Below are 18386 nucleotides of genomic sequence, written 5' to 3'. Positions count from 1 at the left end.
CTCACAGGCTCATTATACTTGGTTACAGTTATTTTGAAGCCTCAGGATCTCTGCTGTCTGAAATGACTAAAATCACAATCACTCAAAAAATGTTTAATTACTAACTGCAACTTACACATATTCTGGAGTTCCAAAATAATAATAATAACTGAATAGTTTGATAGTCTCCTCAAAGTTACTCAACTCACTTGTCTCTGACCAGAGAAAAATTACCTACGTAAGTTGAGAAACAACAGATGAAAAGAAAAAGAAGGAAAGAAGTGAGAAGGACAAGTTCAAATGAAATAGCAAAGTCCATACTGCATGGTTCTAGAAGGCAAGACTTAGGACTTCGGGAAATATTTACACATAGTGTTTTTTAAAGTATAATTACAGTGATTATCACAGTATTAACTATAGAAAACTGCACTACATTGTATACCACATATATATTAAATAGTACTATAAAAATCAAGACTGGGAATTCCCTCGTGGTCCAGTGGTTAGGACTCCGCGCTTTCACTGTTGAGGCCAAAAAAACAAAAAAAAACAAAACAAAAAACATGCAAAGACTTCCAGCAAATATTCCTTGTACTTAAACTGACAATGAATTTTCATATGAAATGGCAGATTGTTTAAAAAGCGCCTGCACGTACTTTCATTGATATTTCTGGTCAAGTAATTTCCTGCAATCTGTCTTGGACACTGGTTCAGTAAGAGGCAGGAAATAAAATGTACATTCTTCATATAATTAATATGCAACATAGGGATTACACTATATAGTTACAAAGTTACAGGTCTATGGAAACTAGCATTGTGTCATATCTAAAGAAAAAATTCCAAGTGAGGACATCATATTATCACTTTTGTTAATATCCTCTGATTACTGAAGCTCACTAGCTCTCATAGATCACTTCTATGACAGTAATAACTGAGAAAGAGGAAAATAAAATTTCCTGGTTAAGCTTTACTCAAGCAAAACTCAACTCACATAAGATATATTTCTCTTCTTCTTGTATTTTCTCAGTATATTTCTACCCAGTATATGGGTATTTTAGTGTCTGTAAAAGTCTGGTAATTCCTAAGATCCGCTACCAAAAACAGTTCATAAAACAAAGTTGTACGAATAAGTAACATACATCATTACAAGGATCAGATGCACATGCGAACTCTCAAGGCCCAATTCCCAAGCGAAACTTTGTAAAGTTTGCAAAGGCCATTACAGAACTGAGATCTTTTGAATCCACTGTCATTTTCACAAGCTCCTATTTCTAAAAACGTAAAATAAGTAAAGAATTCACAAAGTTCTGATTAAACATCAACTTCAGTTGATTTTTTTTTTTTTTTTTTTTGGGGGACAGGTGATATCAAGCAAATTTGGGGGTGGGCTGAAACCTGTTTAAAAAAAATTATTTAAGAGGAAAAAATTGCCTCACATACTGATTCCAAATTCTGGTCAACTCAAGTCACCCTCCCGCCATCATGAACAGACTATTTTTGGACCATGGCTCTGTCAACCTTCTACCACCCTTTCTTTTCTCTGCAACTTCTCCAATTCCATTTCAATATCAACCTATACACACTCCCATGTCTCCTTTTCCTCTTTCCCGCATCTCACCTCTCAACACTCACTTTTATTCCCCAACATTCCTACTTTAACTATTACAAGAGAAAACTACAGTGACCAAAACGAGTGGTCACTTTTTTTATGTGACAAGTGTGATAAATAATATTGCTGGTAGTTTGGAGGGAAAAATACAAAAAACAATCACAAAATGCTGCTTAGCAACTTTTGAGTATATGTACGTTTGTCTGTATTAACTACCGATGTATCTTCCACTCTTCAGTTGAGAACTATTTAATTAAGCTGATAACTTTTTAAACTTCTGGAAAACTCCGATATACACACTTGGGTAACAGTTTAGAATATATAAACATATAAATATAAATGTAAACAGATAGCACAACTATTAAACATAAAAATATAAAACTCAAGTGACAAAACATTTAAATCTTTAAATCTTATTTCACATGTACTTTATTTTTGTACAGAGCGACCAGCATACCACTCTACAGTAAAAATAGTGCTATCACTCAAGCTATTTTCACAAAACTATACCACCAAAAAATCTGTACAAAAAATTTACTTTTTTAAAGCATGTATGCATGAGTCAAAAAACCACTAAATAAAAATATAAGTGAGCAGAAAAAAATTTTACTGATTGCTAATGCTGTGATAGAGTATCTTAAAACAACACCCCTCCGTTTCCTCCTCTTTGTTAAAAAAAAAAAAAAAAAAAAAAGGAAAATATCTGGAATAATACATAGCTACCGCTAAGAGTGTTTACAGAGATTTAGGACTGAGGGAGGCAACTTGGTAGAATGTAACAGGAAGCATTTTACCCTTTATTTTTCTCCGTACTAAGTGTAGAGCAAAATAACACGTTTGTAGTTTAAAAAAAGTTATGACTGGATTACCTAGTTATCGGATTAGTTTGCGATTAATTTACCACTACGAATACTAAATAAATCCAGACTGCTCAAAAATACGAAAAAAAAAAGTATACTATAAATTCATCTTTGATAAAACATTGAAGGGTTGGAGAAAAACTAATCTTACGTCAAACTCATTTAAGGAAAAATTGAACTCAAGCTTTGATATCAAAATTTACGAAGAGAAGTTTGCTTTTAAATTTGACTTAAAACATTCCACTATTGCCTTAAATACGTAAACTAAAACAATCATCCCTGAACAACAAAGATGGCAAACTCATAACAAGAGTAATCAAAATCCTATCGGAAAAAAAAAAAAAACGTATCGATAATTATGGGTTAATAGGCACGTACCAAAAAAATTAAAAGAATGGTTTTATTCTGACATCAGGTATTGTCAGAGATATAAAGGATCCCTCCAAATACTGCCAAAAGTTATCGTAAACACAAAGTTAGAGTGATGAGGAAGTTATCAATGACCAAATAAATGGGACTAAATGATGCCCAGAGAGAAAAACGGAATGCGCTCTATTTTAAGCGTCTGAGAAGGGGCCGTGGAGAAAGGTTCTGCAGCAGAAACAAGCGACAGAATGGTTAACAGGTCTGGAATTCTTCAGAAAATGGCAACAAGGGGAAAAACTGACAAGAACGTCTGAAAGTAAGAGGAACGGTATCCAATGGAATCATCACGTCTGTGCGAACACGGCTCCGTACTTCCAGTGAGACGGGGGAGGAACTATCACTGAGCGGGGGAGAAGGAGCCCTGAGGGGTGGCTTCTGCAGGTGGCGAAGCGCCCGCAGGGGGGTGGGGAGGAGGATCGTGTCGCCTCAACTGGGTCAATGTATTCCCTTCAAGACTAGAGGAAGATGACGCAGCACGGATCCCGGCACCAAGAGGCACTTGCCCCCGGCCCCTCCCTCGCAACTTGCCTTGTAGAAAGAGTTGCGGGTCCCAGACCCCCGGAACCCAGGGATCCGCCATCCAGGACAACTGCTCTGCCAACAAGGTCCCGCGAGAATCGGGAGATCTCGCGATACAAACCCGCTAGCATCTCGCGAGTTTCCTCTAGAACCAACATGGCGGTACAGAGAAATCAGTACTTCGGCATTTAGAAAGGGTTTCATTTACGAAAAGAATGTGTATAACAGAGAAAGAGCAGGAAGTCTTTTCCGCCTTATATTTCTCTTCATACCCCCCTAGTAGAGATGAAAAGCGGCAAACAACCCTAAAACCTCCGACGACCACGGTTGCGCTACACAGACACAGCAATCTCCTGCCTCAGCCAGCCTCCGAGCCTGTCACGTGGAAACATTCTCGGCGTGCCGGTCACGTGGACCACTACTGAGCGAGCGCGCGCCCGCCCCCCTTTTGCCCGCGCACACGTGCGCGCGCTCCCCCGCCCCACGTGGGGGCATCGCCGTCGCCGCCGTCGCCGCCGCCGCCTCCAGCACACCCCCTCCTAGCACTAGGTTCCAAATCCGGGTCCCAGAGCCGATCATCCCCGAGATCCCTCCTCCTCCATTCCCCCTCCCCCGCATCTGGCCCCCACCACGTGCCCCGAGTGCCTGCTCACCTTTCGGGCGGGGCCGAGCACCGCAGGCCACTCCGGGAGGCGCCGCCGCCGTGGCCGCTCTCCGCCCCCGCCACGGCACTGGCTCGGCTGGCCGCCGCCGCAGGAAGCTCGACAGCGGCGCTGGGGCGCTTCCAGGTGGGTCCCCGCCTCCCGTTCCTGCCACTTCCCGCAGCACCAGTGGCTCCTTCCGGTCCCCTCCTTTCTCGTCCTTGCTGGGACTGGCGGGCGGCGGCGGCTGCGGCTGCAGGCGCGCTCACTACACCGCCTGCTGGTAACCGCGGCCGGTGCAGCGCCGGCGGCCCAGGCGAGCCGGGGACTGCCGAGGTCCACCCCCGCGATCCGCCCCCGCTCCTGGGCGAGGGTTGGTCTTCTGAGGGCGGGACCCAGTCCATCCCCTACGGCTGTCTAACTTGGCCCTAGCCTTGGAGGAAAGGCGTCCCTGGAGCGCCGCGGTTGGAAGTCCGCTGCATCCTGCCTTTTGTGGCCTCTTGAGAGATTTGTACACCCTCCCTCCTTAGTAATGTGGTCTCAGGTAGAAAAATATCTGTGTGTGTATATTGTATGTGCTCCTGCCTACCTCATCTCCCACCGCATAGCTCCCTCGCTCACCTCTCTGGCTTTCCCTCTGTTCCTACAACACGCAGGCTCGATCCGCTTCACGACTTCGCGCTTGCTGTTCCCTCTGGCTGCAACACTTCCTCCAGATTTCTTTTAACTCGTTCAGCGCGTATTTCAGGTCCTTTCTCAGAGGTCGATATCTGAGTCTTCGCAGACCGCTCTATCCAAAGGAGCACACTTGCACCGCCGTTTTTGCTGTCTTTACACGCTTACATTTCTTCGTGACAGTTATCACTTGCAGACCTTATTTATCTGTCCTCTGCCACCAAGAATGTGAGATCTGGTAGGGTTTTTTTGAATTTTCTTTTATTTGTTTCTATAACAGGTTCTTATTAGTTATCCATTTTATACATATTAGTGTATATATGTCAATCCCAATCTCCCAATTCATCACACCACCACCACCTCTCCCTGCTGCTTTCCCCCCTTGGTGTCCGGACGTTTGTTCTCTACGTCTGTCTCTATTTCTGACCTGCAAACCGGTTGATCTGTACCATTTTTCTAGGTTCCACATATATGCGTTAATATACGATATATGTTTTTCTCTTTCTGACTTACTTCACTCTGTATGACAGTCTCTAGATCGATCCGCGTCTCTACAAATGACCCAGTTTCGTTCCTTTTTATGGCTGAGTAATATTCCATGGTATATATGTGTGACATCTTCTTTATCCATTCATCTGTCAGTGGGCATTTAGGTTGCTTCCATGACCTGGCTATTGTAAATAGTGCTACAATGAACATTGGGGTGCATGTGTCTTTTTGAATTAATGGTTTTCTCTGGGAATATGCCCAGTAGTGGGATTGCTGGGTCATATGGTAATTCTATTTTTAGTTTTTTAAGGAACCTCCATACTGTTCTCCATAGTGGCTGTATCAATTTACATTCCCATCAACAGGGCAAGAGGGTTTCCTTTACTCCACACCCTCTCCGACATTTGTTGTTTGTAGATTTTCTGATGATGCCCATTCTAACTGGTGTGAGGTGATACCTCATTGTACTTTTGATTTGCATTTCTCTAATAATTAGTGATGTTCAGCAGCTTTTCATGTGCTTCTTGGCCATCTGTATGTCTTCTTTGGAGAAATGTCTATTTAGGTCTGCTGCCCATTTTTTGATTGGGTTGTTTTTTTAATATTGAGCTGCATGAGCTGTTTATATATTTTGGAGATTAATCCTTTGTCCGTTGATTCATTTGCAAATACTTTCTCCCATTCTGAGGGTTGTCTTTTCGTCTTGTTTGTAGTTTCCTTTGCTTTGCAAAAGCTTTTAAGTTTCATTAGGTCCCCTTTGTTTATTATTGTTTTTATTTCCATTACTCTAGGAGCTGGATCAACAAAGATCTTGCTGTGATTTATGTCAAAGGGTGTTCTTCCTATGTTTTCCTCTAAGAGTATTATAGCATCCAGTCTTACATTTAGGTCTTTAACCCATTTTGAGTTTATTTTTGTGTATGGTGTTAGGGAGTGTTCTAATTTCATTCTTTTACATGTAGCTATCCAGTTTTCCCAGCACCACGTATTGAAGAGACTGCCTTTTCTCCATTGTATATCCTTGCCTCCTTTGTCATAGATTAGTTGACCATAGGTGCATGGGTTTATCTCCGGGCTTTCTATCCTGTTCCATTGATCTATATTTCTGTTTTTGTGCCAGTACCATACTGTCTTGATTACTGTACCTTTGTAGTATAGTTTAAAGTCAGGGAGTATGATTCCTCCAGATCCATTTTTTCCCCTCAAGACTGCTTTGGCTATTCGGGGTCTCTTGTGTCTCCATACAAATTTTAAGATCTTTTGTTCTAGTTCTGTAAAAAATGCAAAAAATGCCATTGGTAATTTGATAGGGATTGCATTGAATCTGTAGATTGCTTTGGGTAGTATACTCATTTTCACAATATTGATTCTTCCAATCCAAGAACATGGTATATCTCTCCACCTGTTTCTATCATCTTTAATTTCTTTCAGCAATGTCTTATAGTTTTCTGCATACAGGTCTTTTGTCTCCCTAGGTAGGTTTATTCCTAGGTATTTTGTTCTTTTTCCTGCAATGGTAAATGGAAGTGTTTCCTTAATTTCTCTTTCAGATTTTTCATCATTAGTGTATAGGAATGCCGGAGATTTCTATGCATTAATTTTGTATCCTGCAACTTTACCAAATTCATTGATTAGCTGTAGTAGTTTTGTTATGGCATTTTTAGGATTATCCATGTATAGTATCATGTTATCTCCACAAACAGTGATAGTTTTACTTCTTCTTTTCCAATTTGTATTCCTTTTATTTCTTTTTAATCTCTGATTGCTGTGGCTAGGACTTCCAAAACTATGTTGAATAATAGTGGCAAGAGTGTACATCCTTGGCTTGTTCCTGATCTTAGAGGAAATGCTTTCAGTTTTTCACCATTGAGAATGATGTTTGCTGTGGGTTTGTCGTATATGGCCTTCATTATGTTGAGGTAGGTTCCCTCTATGCCCACTTTCTGGAGAGTTTTTATCATAAATGGATGTTGAATTTTGTCAAAAGCTTTTTCTGCATCTATTGAGATGATCATATGGTTTTTATCCTTCAATTTGTTAATATGGTATATCGCATTGATTGATTTGTGTATATTAAAGAATCCTTGCAACCCTGGGATAAATCCCACTTGATCGTGGTGTATGATCCTTTTAATGTGTTGTTGGATTCTGTTTGCCAGTGTTTTGTTGAGGATTTTTGCATCTATATTCATCATTGATATTGGTTTGTAATTTTCTTTTTTTGTAGTATCTTTGTCTGGTTTTGGTATCAGGGTGATGGTGGCCTCATGGAATGAGTTTGGGAGTGTTCCTTCCTCTGCAGTTTTTTGGAAGAGTTTGAGAAGGATGGGTGTTAGCTCTTCTCTAAATGTTTGGTAGAATTCACCTGTGAAGCCATCTGGTCCTGGACTTTTGTCTGTTGGAAGATTTTTAATCACAGTTTTAATTTCATTACTTATGATTGGTCTGTTCATATTTTCTATTTCTTCCTGGTTCAGTCTTGGAAGGTTACCTTTCTAAGAATTTGTCCATTTCTTCCAGGTTGTCCATTTTATTGGCATAGAGTTGCTTGTAGTAGTCTCTTAGGATGCTTTGTATTTCTGTGGTGTGTGTTGTAACTTCTTTTTCATTTCTAATTTTATTGATTTGAGTCCTCTCCCTCTTTTTCTTGATGAGTCTGGCTAATTGTTTATCAATTTTGTTTATCTTCTCAAAGAACCAGCTTTTAGGTTTTTTTTGTTTTTAGAATTTTTGAATTTTATTTTTTTTTATACAGCAGGTTCTTATTAGTTATCCATTTTATACATATTAGTGTATATATGTCAATCCCAATCTCCCAATTCATCACACCACCACCGTCCCCCTGCCACTCTCCCCACTTGGTGTCCATACTTTTGTTCTCTACATCTGTGTTTCTATTTCTGCCCTGCAAACTGAGAACCAGCTTTTAGTTTTATTGATCTTTGCTATTGTTTTCTTTGTTTCTATTTCATTTATTTCTGCTTTGATCTTTATGATTTCTTTTCTTCTGTTAACTTTGGGTTTTGTTTGTTCTTCTTTCTCTAGTTTTTTTAGGTGTAAGGTTTGATTGTTTATTTGAGATTTTTCTTGTTTCTTGAGGTAGGCTTGTATTGCTATAAACTTCCCTCTTAGAACTGCTTTTGCTGCATCCCATAGGTTTTGGATCATTGTGTTTTCATTGTAATTTGTCTCTAGGTATGTTATGATTTCCTCTTTGATTTCTTCAGTGATCTCTTGGTTATTTAGTAACATATTGTTTAGCCTCCATGTGTTTGTGTTTTTTACGTTTTTTTCCCTGTAATTGATTTCTAATCTCATAGTGTTGTGGTCAGAAAAGATGCTTGATACGATTTCAATTTTCTTAAATTTACTGAGGCTTCATTTGTGACCCAAGATGTGCTCTATCCTGGAAAATGTTCCATGTGCACTTGAGAAGAAAGTGTAATCTGCTGCTTTTGGATGGAATGTCCTATAAATATCAATTAAATCTATCTGGTCTATTGTGTCATTTAAAGCTTGTGATTCCTTATTAATTTTCATTTTGAATGATCTGTCCATTGGTGTAAGTGAGGTGTTAAAGTCCCCTACTATTATTGTGTTACTGTCGATTTCCTCTTCTATAGCTGTTAGCATTTGCCTTATGTATTGAGGTGCTCCTATGTTGAGCACATATATATTTATACTTGTTATATCTTCTTCTTGGATTGATCCCTTGATCATTATGTAGTGTCCTTCCTTGTCTCTTGTAACATTCTTTATTTTAAAGTCTATTTTATCTGATATGAGTATTGCTACTCCAGCTTTCTTTTGATTTCCATTTGCATGGAATATTTTTTTCCATCCCCTCACTTTCAGTCTGTATGTGTCCCTAGGTCTGAAGTGGGTCTCTTGTAGACAGCATATATATGAGTCTTGTTTTTGTATCCATTCAGCGAGCCTGTGTCTTTTGCTCGGAGCATTTAATCCATTCACGTTTAAGGTAATTATCGATATGTATGTTCCTATTACCATTTTCTTAATTGTTATTGGTTTGTTTTTGTAGGTCCTTTTCTTTTCTTGTGTTTTCCACTTAGATAAATTCCTTTAGCATTTGTTGTAGAGCTGGTTTGGTGGTGCTGAATTTTCTTAGCTTTTGCTTGTCTGTAAAGCTTTTGATTTCTCCGTCGAGTCTGAATGAGATCCTTGCCAGGTAGAGTAATCTTGGTTGTAGGTTCTTCCCTTTCATCACTTTAAATATATCATGCCACTCCCTTCTGGCTTGTAGAGTTTCTGCTGAGAAATCAGCTGTTAACCTTATGGGAGTTCCCTTGTATGTTATTTGTCGTTTTTCCCTTGTTGCTTTCAATAATTTTTCTTTGTCTTTAATTTTTGTCAATTTGATTACTATGCGTCTTGGCGTGTTTCTTCTTGGGTTTATCCTGCCTGGGACTCTCTGCGCTTCCTGGACTTGGGTGACTATTTCCTTTCCCATGTTATGGAAGTTTTTGACTATAATCTCTTCAGATATTTTCTCGGGTCATTTCTCTCTCTCTTCTCCTTCTGGGACCCCTATAATGCGAATGTTGTTGCATTTAATGTTGTCCCAGAGGTCTCTTAGGCTGTCTTCATTTCTTTATATTCTTTTTTCTTTATTCTGCTCCACAGCAGTGAATTCCACCATTCTGTCTTCCAGGTCACTTATCTGTTTTTCTGCCTCAGTTATTTTGCTATAGATTCCTTCTAGTGTATTTTTCATTTCAGCTATTGTATTGTTCATCTCTGTTTGTCCTTTAATTCTTCTAGGTATTTGTTCTTTAATTCTTCTAGGTCTTTTTAAAACATTTGTTGCATCTTCTATATCTTTGCCTCCATTCTTTTTCTGAGGTCCTGGATCATCTTCACTATCGTTATTCTGAATTCTTTTTCTGGAAGGTTGCCTATCTCCACTTTATTTAGTTGTTTTTCTGGGGTTTTATCTTGTTCCTTCATCTGGTACAAAGTCCTCTGCCTTTTCATTTTCTCTATCTTTCTGTGAATGTGGTTTTCCTTCCACAGGCTGCAGAACTGTAGTTCTTGCTTCTGCTGTCTGCCCTCTGGTGGATGAGGCTATCTAAGAGGCTTGTGCAAGCTTCCTGATGGGAGGAACTAGTGATGAGTAGAGCTGGGTGTTGCTCTGGTGGGCAGAGATCAGTCAAACTTTAATCTGCTTGTCTGCTGATGGGTAGGGCTGTGTTCCCTCCCTGTTGGGTGTTTGGCCTGAGGTGACCCAGCACTGGAGCCTACCCGGCTCTTTGGTGGGGCTAATGGCAGGCTCTGGGAGGGCTCATGCCAAGGAGTACTTCTCAGAACTTCTGCTGCCAGTGTCCTTGTCCCCACGGTGAGCCACAGCCACCCCCGCCTCTGCTGGAGACCCTCCAACACTAGCAGGTAGGTCTGGTTCAGTCTCCTATGGGGTCACTGCTCCTTCCCCTGGGTCCCAATGCGCACACTACTTTGTGTGTGCCCTCCAAGAGTGGAGTGTGTTTCCCCCAGTCCTGTCGAAGTCCTGCAATCAAATCCCACTAGCCTTCAAAGTCTGATTCTCTAGGAATTCCTCCTCCCATTGACGGACCCCCAGGTTGGGAAGCCTGACCTGGAGCTCATAACCTCACTCCAGTGGGTGGACTTCTGTGGTATAAGTGTTCTCCAGTTTGTGAGTCACCCACCCAGCAGTTATGGGATTTGATTTTACTGTGATTGCGCCCCTCCTACCGTCTCATTGTGGCTTCTCCTTTGTCTTTGGATGTGGGGTATCTTTTTTGGTGAGTTCCAGTGTCTTCCTCTCGATGATTGTTCAGCAGTTAGTTGTGATTCTGGTACTCTCGCAAGAGGGAGTCCTGAGATCCTTTTAGGCAGGGACTTTGTAACCTTTGATCTTGCTGTATCCACAGAACCTGTGTCTGGCACAAAGCAGTGTATGATACTGTATTAAATTATATCAAGGAACTGTAGTGAGCATGCAGGAAAATAAAGGCCCAATTCCCATTGATGGAGATAAGTACTTACTTTGGGTTGGTAGTTTCATTGACAGCCTCACCATTTATGAGCTGTGAAAAAGCTGAACTAAATCTCCTTCCCTCTATATAATTTGAAGATTATATTCCAAAAATATCAAATGCAGTGGTAGAAGCCATTTTAACTGGAGCTCTTCAGCAATTGTCCAGTACTGCTCCATTGCTTTTGTTTACCTTGTGTTTGAAACTTTTTTTTCAGGCAAGTGGATATGTGCCTCCTTTTATTTTGCTAATAAAAGTTATTAAATGCTTGAAATGCCTTTTTGTATTTGTTTTAGTTGAGAGTTCAATTCAAAATAACATCTGCTTGGAGACCAGGGATGGCAGGTATATTTTTATACTGACACATCAACAAGCCTTTATTGAATCTAATTAGTTCCAGGCCCTATACTAGGACTAGAGACACAAAAATTAACAAAACAAGGTTTCCCTACCTTGCTCTGTATGCTTTTAAGAGCCAAGTACTAATTTATAGTAACCTTAACAATTAGCTCTTCTTGAGTCCTATGTGCCAGGCAGTATGCTATGTACTTTTTATACCATATCCTATTTTAGGCTTCCAGTAATCCTGAGATAGATGCTATTAGTGGGGGGCACTGAAATGTACTTCTCAGATCCCCTTCAGGAACGAGGGACATACTACCCCAGCAGCCAGGAGTGTTGCCCACAGACAGCCATAGCCATCAGCTGTCAGCCCCCTTCTGGCATTGCCTAATGTCACACCCCTTCCCCAGGAGGCAAATATCTGTCTACAAATTGTTGGAAGGCCCAGCCCTCTCACCTCAAGTTGGGACAGTTCTGATGGATCATCCCATCCCCAGAACAACCTGCATTCCATTAAGACTGCATTGCAGCTCGACTTCTCCCTCTGCCCCATTCTTCCCTTCTCTCTCACAAGTGATGATCCAAAGAGCATTCCCTAATAAATATGCACACTAATCATGTAAGAGTCTTCCTTCTGGAGAACCCAACATGTGACACTACTCACATTTTTTTTTGATGAGAAAATAGGCTTAGAGAGGTTAAGTAGCTTACCCAAGTTTGAGCTGCAGAAGTTCTATATAGAGATATAAATAAAGTATTGTGGCAACAGAGGAGGACTTGGGAAAGGTTTTCTACAAGGGTTGGCATTTCAGTTACAGCATGACTTTGCAGAGAAAAAAGACCATTTTCAGCAGAGGGAACTGCATGAATATGAACGTGTGGGAATGTGAGAGGGGAACTACAAGTAGTCCCAACTGGCTGCACTCAAGGGTCTTTAAACCAAGCACTAAAGGAGCGATCTCAGCTGACCCCAAGGGCTCCAGGTTAGTACTGGTTTTGACATTTATCACATCACAGATCCAGAACCACTTTCTTTTTCCACAGTCCATTTACAGTGTAAAGAAGATTTTGAAAAAGTCCCTCAAAAAGAATGGTAGAATTAGAAAAATCACCATTTTGCAACCTGTAATGAAATAACTGAATCAAGCAATAATATCAGTAGATAATACTATTCGTTGATAAGTTGATCAGTAACTTTACGATGAAAGGATTGAGCTCTTACCATCTGAACCCGCTGATCAATCCTTGTATCTTTAAAAGTGGGATAACCAAATATTGTGTGACCCCCTCACTTCACCAGGCTCATCAAAAATGTTTGTTAGACAGTTATATTGGTGTCTCCCAGTGAACTATGCCTCCTGGTATTCAAGCCATTATATAGTTCCCTCCCAAAAGAAGATGGCCAAAAATGGTACTGTGTCAGTTCCAGTCCCAACCCTTTAGAAGCCTGCAGCATTTTCTTTCACCTTCCTGGAATGTAGCTGCCGGGGAGTAAGGAAGATTGGGCTATCCCTCTACAGAGGGAAGCCATATGGAAAGGCCCTGGGGGACGAGATCCTGGAGAGAGAGGCCTTGATGGAAGTAAATGTAGTGCCTCAGCCAAGAGCTCCAAGGCCCTGGTTATGTGAGAAGCCTTCTTGGACCTTCCAGCACAGCAAATCTGCCAGCTCAATTAACCTCATGAGTGACTCCAGACAACACCACAGGGAGAAGAACCACCCAGACCCAGAAAATTCTGAAAAATAATAAATCTTCATTTTAAGTCAGTAAGTTTTGGGGCCCTTTGTTACACTACAAAGGATCATCTTCAGTTTGAGTAGCATCATGACTTGACTGTTGGAGAACTATGCCAGCTGCTATGTTCCTGAACAGTCTCATACTTCAATGTCCTCAGGTCCTGTAGCAGAACTTCACACGGGTGAGAGACAGAATTGAAGGAACTTAAACCCAAAAGGCTTGTCTGATAAATCTGCACCTGAATAGTTGCTATCATAAATAACTATGCCTCCATAATTTTGCCAAACAATACACACTTCAGACATGAATTATCAAAGTCACTATCTACTTAGTATTCAGAGCACTATAGAGGGATGGGCTGGTGTCCTGGACTTTCTGCCACTGGTGACATGTGAAAAGCACTGTGGGATTATGCATCTGACAGGGCATGTTATATGCACCCAAAATTGGGGAGAGAGATGCTGTGCATTTACTATGTACTTTGTATCTTTTAAACATTTAGTTTCGTAACAACTCAAGTAGATACTCATTTTGCAGATGAGGAAACTGAGGTGAGAGAACTTGCCAAGGTCACACAGCTAATAGGTGGAAGAGCCCGTATTCAATGTAAGCAATTTGACTATTGTAGATTGATTGTATTAATGACCTTAATTGTTCACATCTCCCTGTATCCACGTCTTTTGCCAAGTGCCTATCATTAAAAGTAGAATGTATTCCCCCCTCCTTGATTCAGAGTTACACCACGCAACTTGCTTTTTGGTCAAGGAAATATTAGCAGATAGGACATATGCAGAGACCTGAAAAAGACTTGTTCCTCTGCCATGACCAGGAGAACATGTTGACGGACATAAGAAGCAGAACCAATTTGCTCCAGTCATCTCCATGGAAGTCATCCTCGATCAGCCCAACCCTAGACAAATGAGTGAGCCTAGCAAAGGTTAGAGGCCAGCCTAGCCACCCCTCAGCTGACTGCAGATACACGAGTTGAGGAGTGAGCCCAGGGGAGATCAGCCAAGGCCTGATTAGCTCAATTCCCCAGACTTGTAAAATAAATAAATGTTCTTGTATACTACTGAGTTTTTGTGGTTGTTACATAGCATTATTGTAGCAAAAGTAATTGATACACTGGCTCTGAAGCCCATTCTGCTAATGACTATTGCTTTTCAGATTGTTCAAGTTTTAGGTGACTGACGCGTAAGTAGATACATTCGGCAAAGAGTTAGAAATTTGAGAATAGAGTTTGTAAGAGGTATTGAGGGTAGTAAAATATACTTGAGAATCATTTTCAAAGAAGTGATATTGGGACTTCCCTGGTTGTCCAGTGGGTAAGACTCCACACTCCCAATGCAGGGGGCCTGGGTTCGATCCCTGATCAGGGCACTACAGGCGTCCCCAACCCCCGGGCCATGGACCAGTACCGGTCCGCGGCCTGTTAGGAACTGGGCCCCACAGCGGGAGGTAAGCAGCGGGCGAGTGAGCGAAGCTTCATCTGCAGCTCCCCATAGTTCGCATTACCGCCTGAACCCCCCGTTTCTCGCATTACCGCCTGAACCTTACCCCCCAACTTTGTGGAAAAATTGTCTTCCACAGAACTGGTCCCTGGTGCCAAAAAGTTTGTGGACCACTGGGGAACTAGATCCCACATGCATGCTGCAACTAACAGTCTGCATGTCACAACTAAGACCCGGCACAGGCTAAATAAATAAATAAATATTTTTAAAAAATATTTTTAAAATAATAAAATAAAAAAGTAAAAGAAAGCAGCCACATAGCACAGGGAGATCAGCCCAGTGCTTTGTGACCACCTAGAGGGGTGGGATAGGGAGGGTGGGAGGGAGGGAGATGCAAGAGGGAGGGAATATGGGCACATATGTATATGTATAGCTGATTCACTTTGTTATAAAGCAGAAACTAACACACAATTGTAAAGCAATTATACTCCAATAAAGATGTTTAAAAAAATAAATAAAAGAAGTGATATTCAGGGAATTCCCTGGCGGTCCAGTGGTTAGGATTCCTGCTCTTAGTGCCAAGGGCCTGGGTTCAATCCCTGGTCAGGGAACTAAGGTGCCACAAGCCGTGCGGCACGGCCAAAAAAAAAAAAAAAAAAGACATGATGTTGAAAGCAAGGGAGTAAACGAGCTCTCTAAATAAGAGGATATGTATTTACAAAGGTAGAACAACAGAGATTTATCATTTAACATCCAGAAAGAGAAGCCACAGTAGGCAGATATGCAGAGAGGGAACAAAATGGGTGGAAAGTAGCACCATGCAACTTGAAGGAGGGAAGTTTCAGGATATAGTTGTCACTGAGAAAGTCATTGGACTTTCTAACTGGAAATTTACTTGTGACTTCTGACAGAAGCATAGGTTTTGGTATCAGACACATGTGGGCTTGAATTCTGACACTTAATAGTTGTATGGGGACTTCCCTTATGGCGCAGTGGTTGAGAGTCCGCCTGCCAATGCAGGGGACACGGGTTCGAGCCCTGGTCCGGGAGGATCCCACGTGCCGCGGAGCAACTAAGCCTGTACGCCACAACTACTGAGCCTGCGCTCTAGAGCCCACGAGCCACAACTACTGAAGCCCGCGCGCCTAGAGCCCATGCTCTGCAACAAGAGAAGCCACCGCAATGAGAAGCCCGAGCACCGCAACGAAGAGTAGGCCCCGCTCGCCGCAACTAGAGAAAGCCTGCGTGCAGCAACGAAGACCCAACACAGCCAAAAATAAATAAAATTTTTTTTAAAAAGTTATAAAAAAAAGTTGTATGTACTCAGGAACATTAATTTGTTTGTAAACACATTTAGCCTAGTGTCTGACACTTGCTAAGAACTCAAAATTAGTAGCGATTAGTAGTGGTTGTGTTGTTAATAGTTTTGAATGATAGCCCATTTTTTTCCCCTAGAGAGACAGGAGGTAAGGGGGCAGGGCACAACCTTTAGAAGAATGACACAGCCCAAGGACATGACATAAACTGATTAGAAGCAAATAGGTCCAAGATGGCAGACAAGTCCACTTCCACTAGACCTTGAGCCTCAGTATACACTCATTGTAACACATCAGCAAGCTAAATGACACACCCACAGGCACCATGACAGTCCCAAGGCTGACCATAAAGATCAAGAAGTGGGCAGTGGCCCAATTTCTGGAAATCCCCACCCCTCCCCAAAATAGCTGGAATACTCCTCCCACTCATTAGCCTATGAAATTACCCACCCCTATAAAAACTGACAACCCCCATACCCTGGTGCCTTTCTCGCCTTCTGAGATGGCCCACACTCTGTGGAGTGTGTTTCTCCATAAACAAATCTTCTTACCTATCACTTTGTCTCTCTCGGAATTCTTTCTGTGACGAGACATCAAGAACCTGAGCTTCATTAAGTCCTGAGACCAGGTGTCTGATCTCAGTTAAAATACTGTGGGTTCAAGTCCCAATCCGGGTTTTGGCTGGGTTTGAGTCCCGGCACGTGGGTTCAAGTCCCAATCTGAGTTACACGGCAGTTTCTTCCTAATCTCCTTACTCACAATCCTTCAAAATGGTAACTAGTATATTCAAACTGATCATCTTCCTTTGAGACTTAAGGAGTAGCTTCAAAATACAAGGAAATTGCATCTTTCTGATATAATTAACTGCATATAATATTCCAAAGTTAGTTATGAAAATAGTAATGATTGCTAATAAGCCATATAAGAGAAAAAAATTTTTTTTGAGCCAGGTGGCAACAGTAAAAGCCAGAGATTTGAAAAGTAAAGAGGGTAAATACTGAAGTGGAAGCAAGGAGTGAAACAGAGCAGGACCCTGTGCGGCCCTCCCGGTATAAGCCCTTTCTATGTCCCCTGTTTCTTGTTTGTAGGAAATAGGCTTCATTCAGCCTCCTAGACCTTCCCTGTATTCCAAAGGGCAGACTCAAACAGTTGCTAACCAGGGAAATGAGGGAATGCAAAAACAAAGGAGGAGCAGTCAAGTAACAATAGTGCAGGGGCTTCCCTGGTGGCGCAGTGGTTAAAAATCCGCCTGCCAATGCAGGGGACACGGGTTCCAGCCCTGGTCCGGGAAGATCCCACATGCCGCAGAGCAACTAAGCCTGTGCACCACAACTACTGAGACCGTGCGCCACAACTACTGAAGCCCGCACGCCTAGAGCCTGTGCTCCACAACGAGAAGCCACCATGAGAAGCCCGCGCACCGCAATGAAGAGTAGCCCCCCCCACCGCTCACCGCAACAAGTGAAAGCCCTTGCGCAGCAACGAAGACCCAACACAGCCAAAAATAAATAAATTAATAAATTTTAAAAAAAAAGAAACAACAGTGCAGAATGGGGTGAGATCCTGGTTCCTCCTGGGGGTGTGCATAACAATTTGATACATATCTCTGAGTTCTTCTGCAGGAACTAAGATCCCCACCCAGGTGGAAGATGGTAACTTCAGGCTGAGCATAAGCACTGGACCCCAGACCAATTGGAACCAGAAGGCTGATGACTGAGATTCCTGGAATACCACCCTGTTACCTCACCACCAACCAATTAAAGGAGGGTTACACATCCGGCAGCCCTGCCCCCAAATTTTGCCTATAAAGATGTCTCCCTGAAACCTACTGGGGGAGTTGGGATGTTTTGAACACTAGCTGCCCTGGACTCATTGTCTGGCGCCTTACAGTAAATGTTGCACTTTCCTTCACCACGACCTGGTGTCAGTAGATTGGCTTTACTGTGCACAGGCAAGGGGACCCAAGTTTGTTTCAGTAACAAGAGTGTAGACCAATCAAGTAAGAACTTTGTCAGTAAGTATGATACTGGCACAAAAACAAATATAGATCACAAATATAGAAATATTAATCAATGGAACAGGATAGAAAGCCCAGAAATAAACCCATGCACCTACGGGTAATTAATCTATGCTAAAGGAGGCAAGGCTGTACAATGGAGGAAAGACAGTCTCTTCAATAAATGGTGCTGGGAAAACTGGACAGCTACATGTAAAAAAATGAAATTAGAACATTCTTTAACACCATACATGAAAATAAACTCAAAATGGATTAAAGATCTAAATGTAAGACTGTATACTATAAAACTCTCAGAGGAAAACATAGGCAGA

General features: G+C 41.8%; 1 protein-coding gene across 5 annotated transcripts in view; it reads right to left on the bottom strand.

Annotated features, from left to right (window-relative positions):
- The window catches only part of ZZZ3 (zinc finger ZZ-type containing 3), a 113047-nt gene extending 108910 nt beyond the window's left edge, over window positions 1-4137 (bottom strand). For 4 of the 5 annotated variants that reach the window (XM_061184001.1, XM_061184000.1, XM_061184002.1 and 1 more), the window contains exon 1: window positions 4047-4137. The gene's annotated coding sequence lies outside the window, so the exon portion shown is untranslated. The remainder of the gene's footprint in view (window positions 1-4046) is intronic. The other variant, XM_061183999.1, reaches the window with a different exon arrangement.
- Between the last annotated feature and the right edge of the window lie 14249 nt (window positions 4138-18386).

Source organism: Eubalaena glacialis, chromosome 3 (genome assembly GCF_028564815.1).
Source record: "Eubalaena glacialis isolate mEubGla1 chromosome 3, mEubGla1.1.hap2.+ XY, whole genome shotgun sequence".
In the NCBI taxonomy this organism is placed as follows: Eukaryota; Metazoa; Chordata; class Mammalia; order Artiodactyla; family Balaenidae; genus Eubalaena; species Eubalaena glacialis.
The sequence above is the reverse complement of the archived record's forward strand: the minus strand, read 5'-3'. Positions and strand labels throughout refer to the sequence as shown.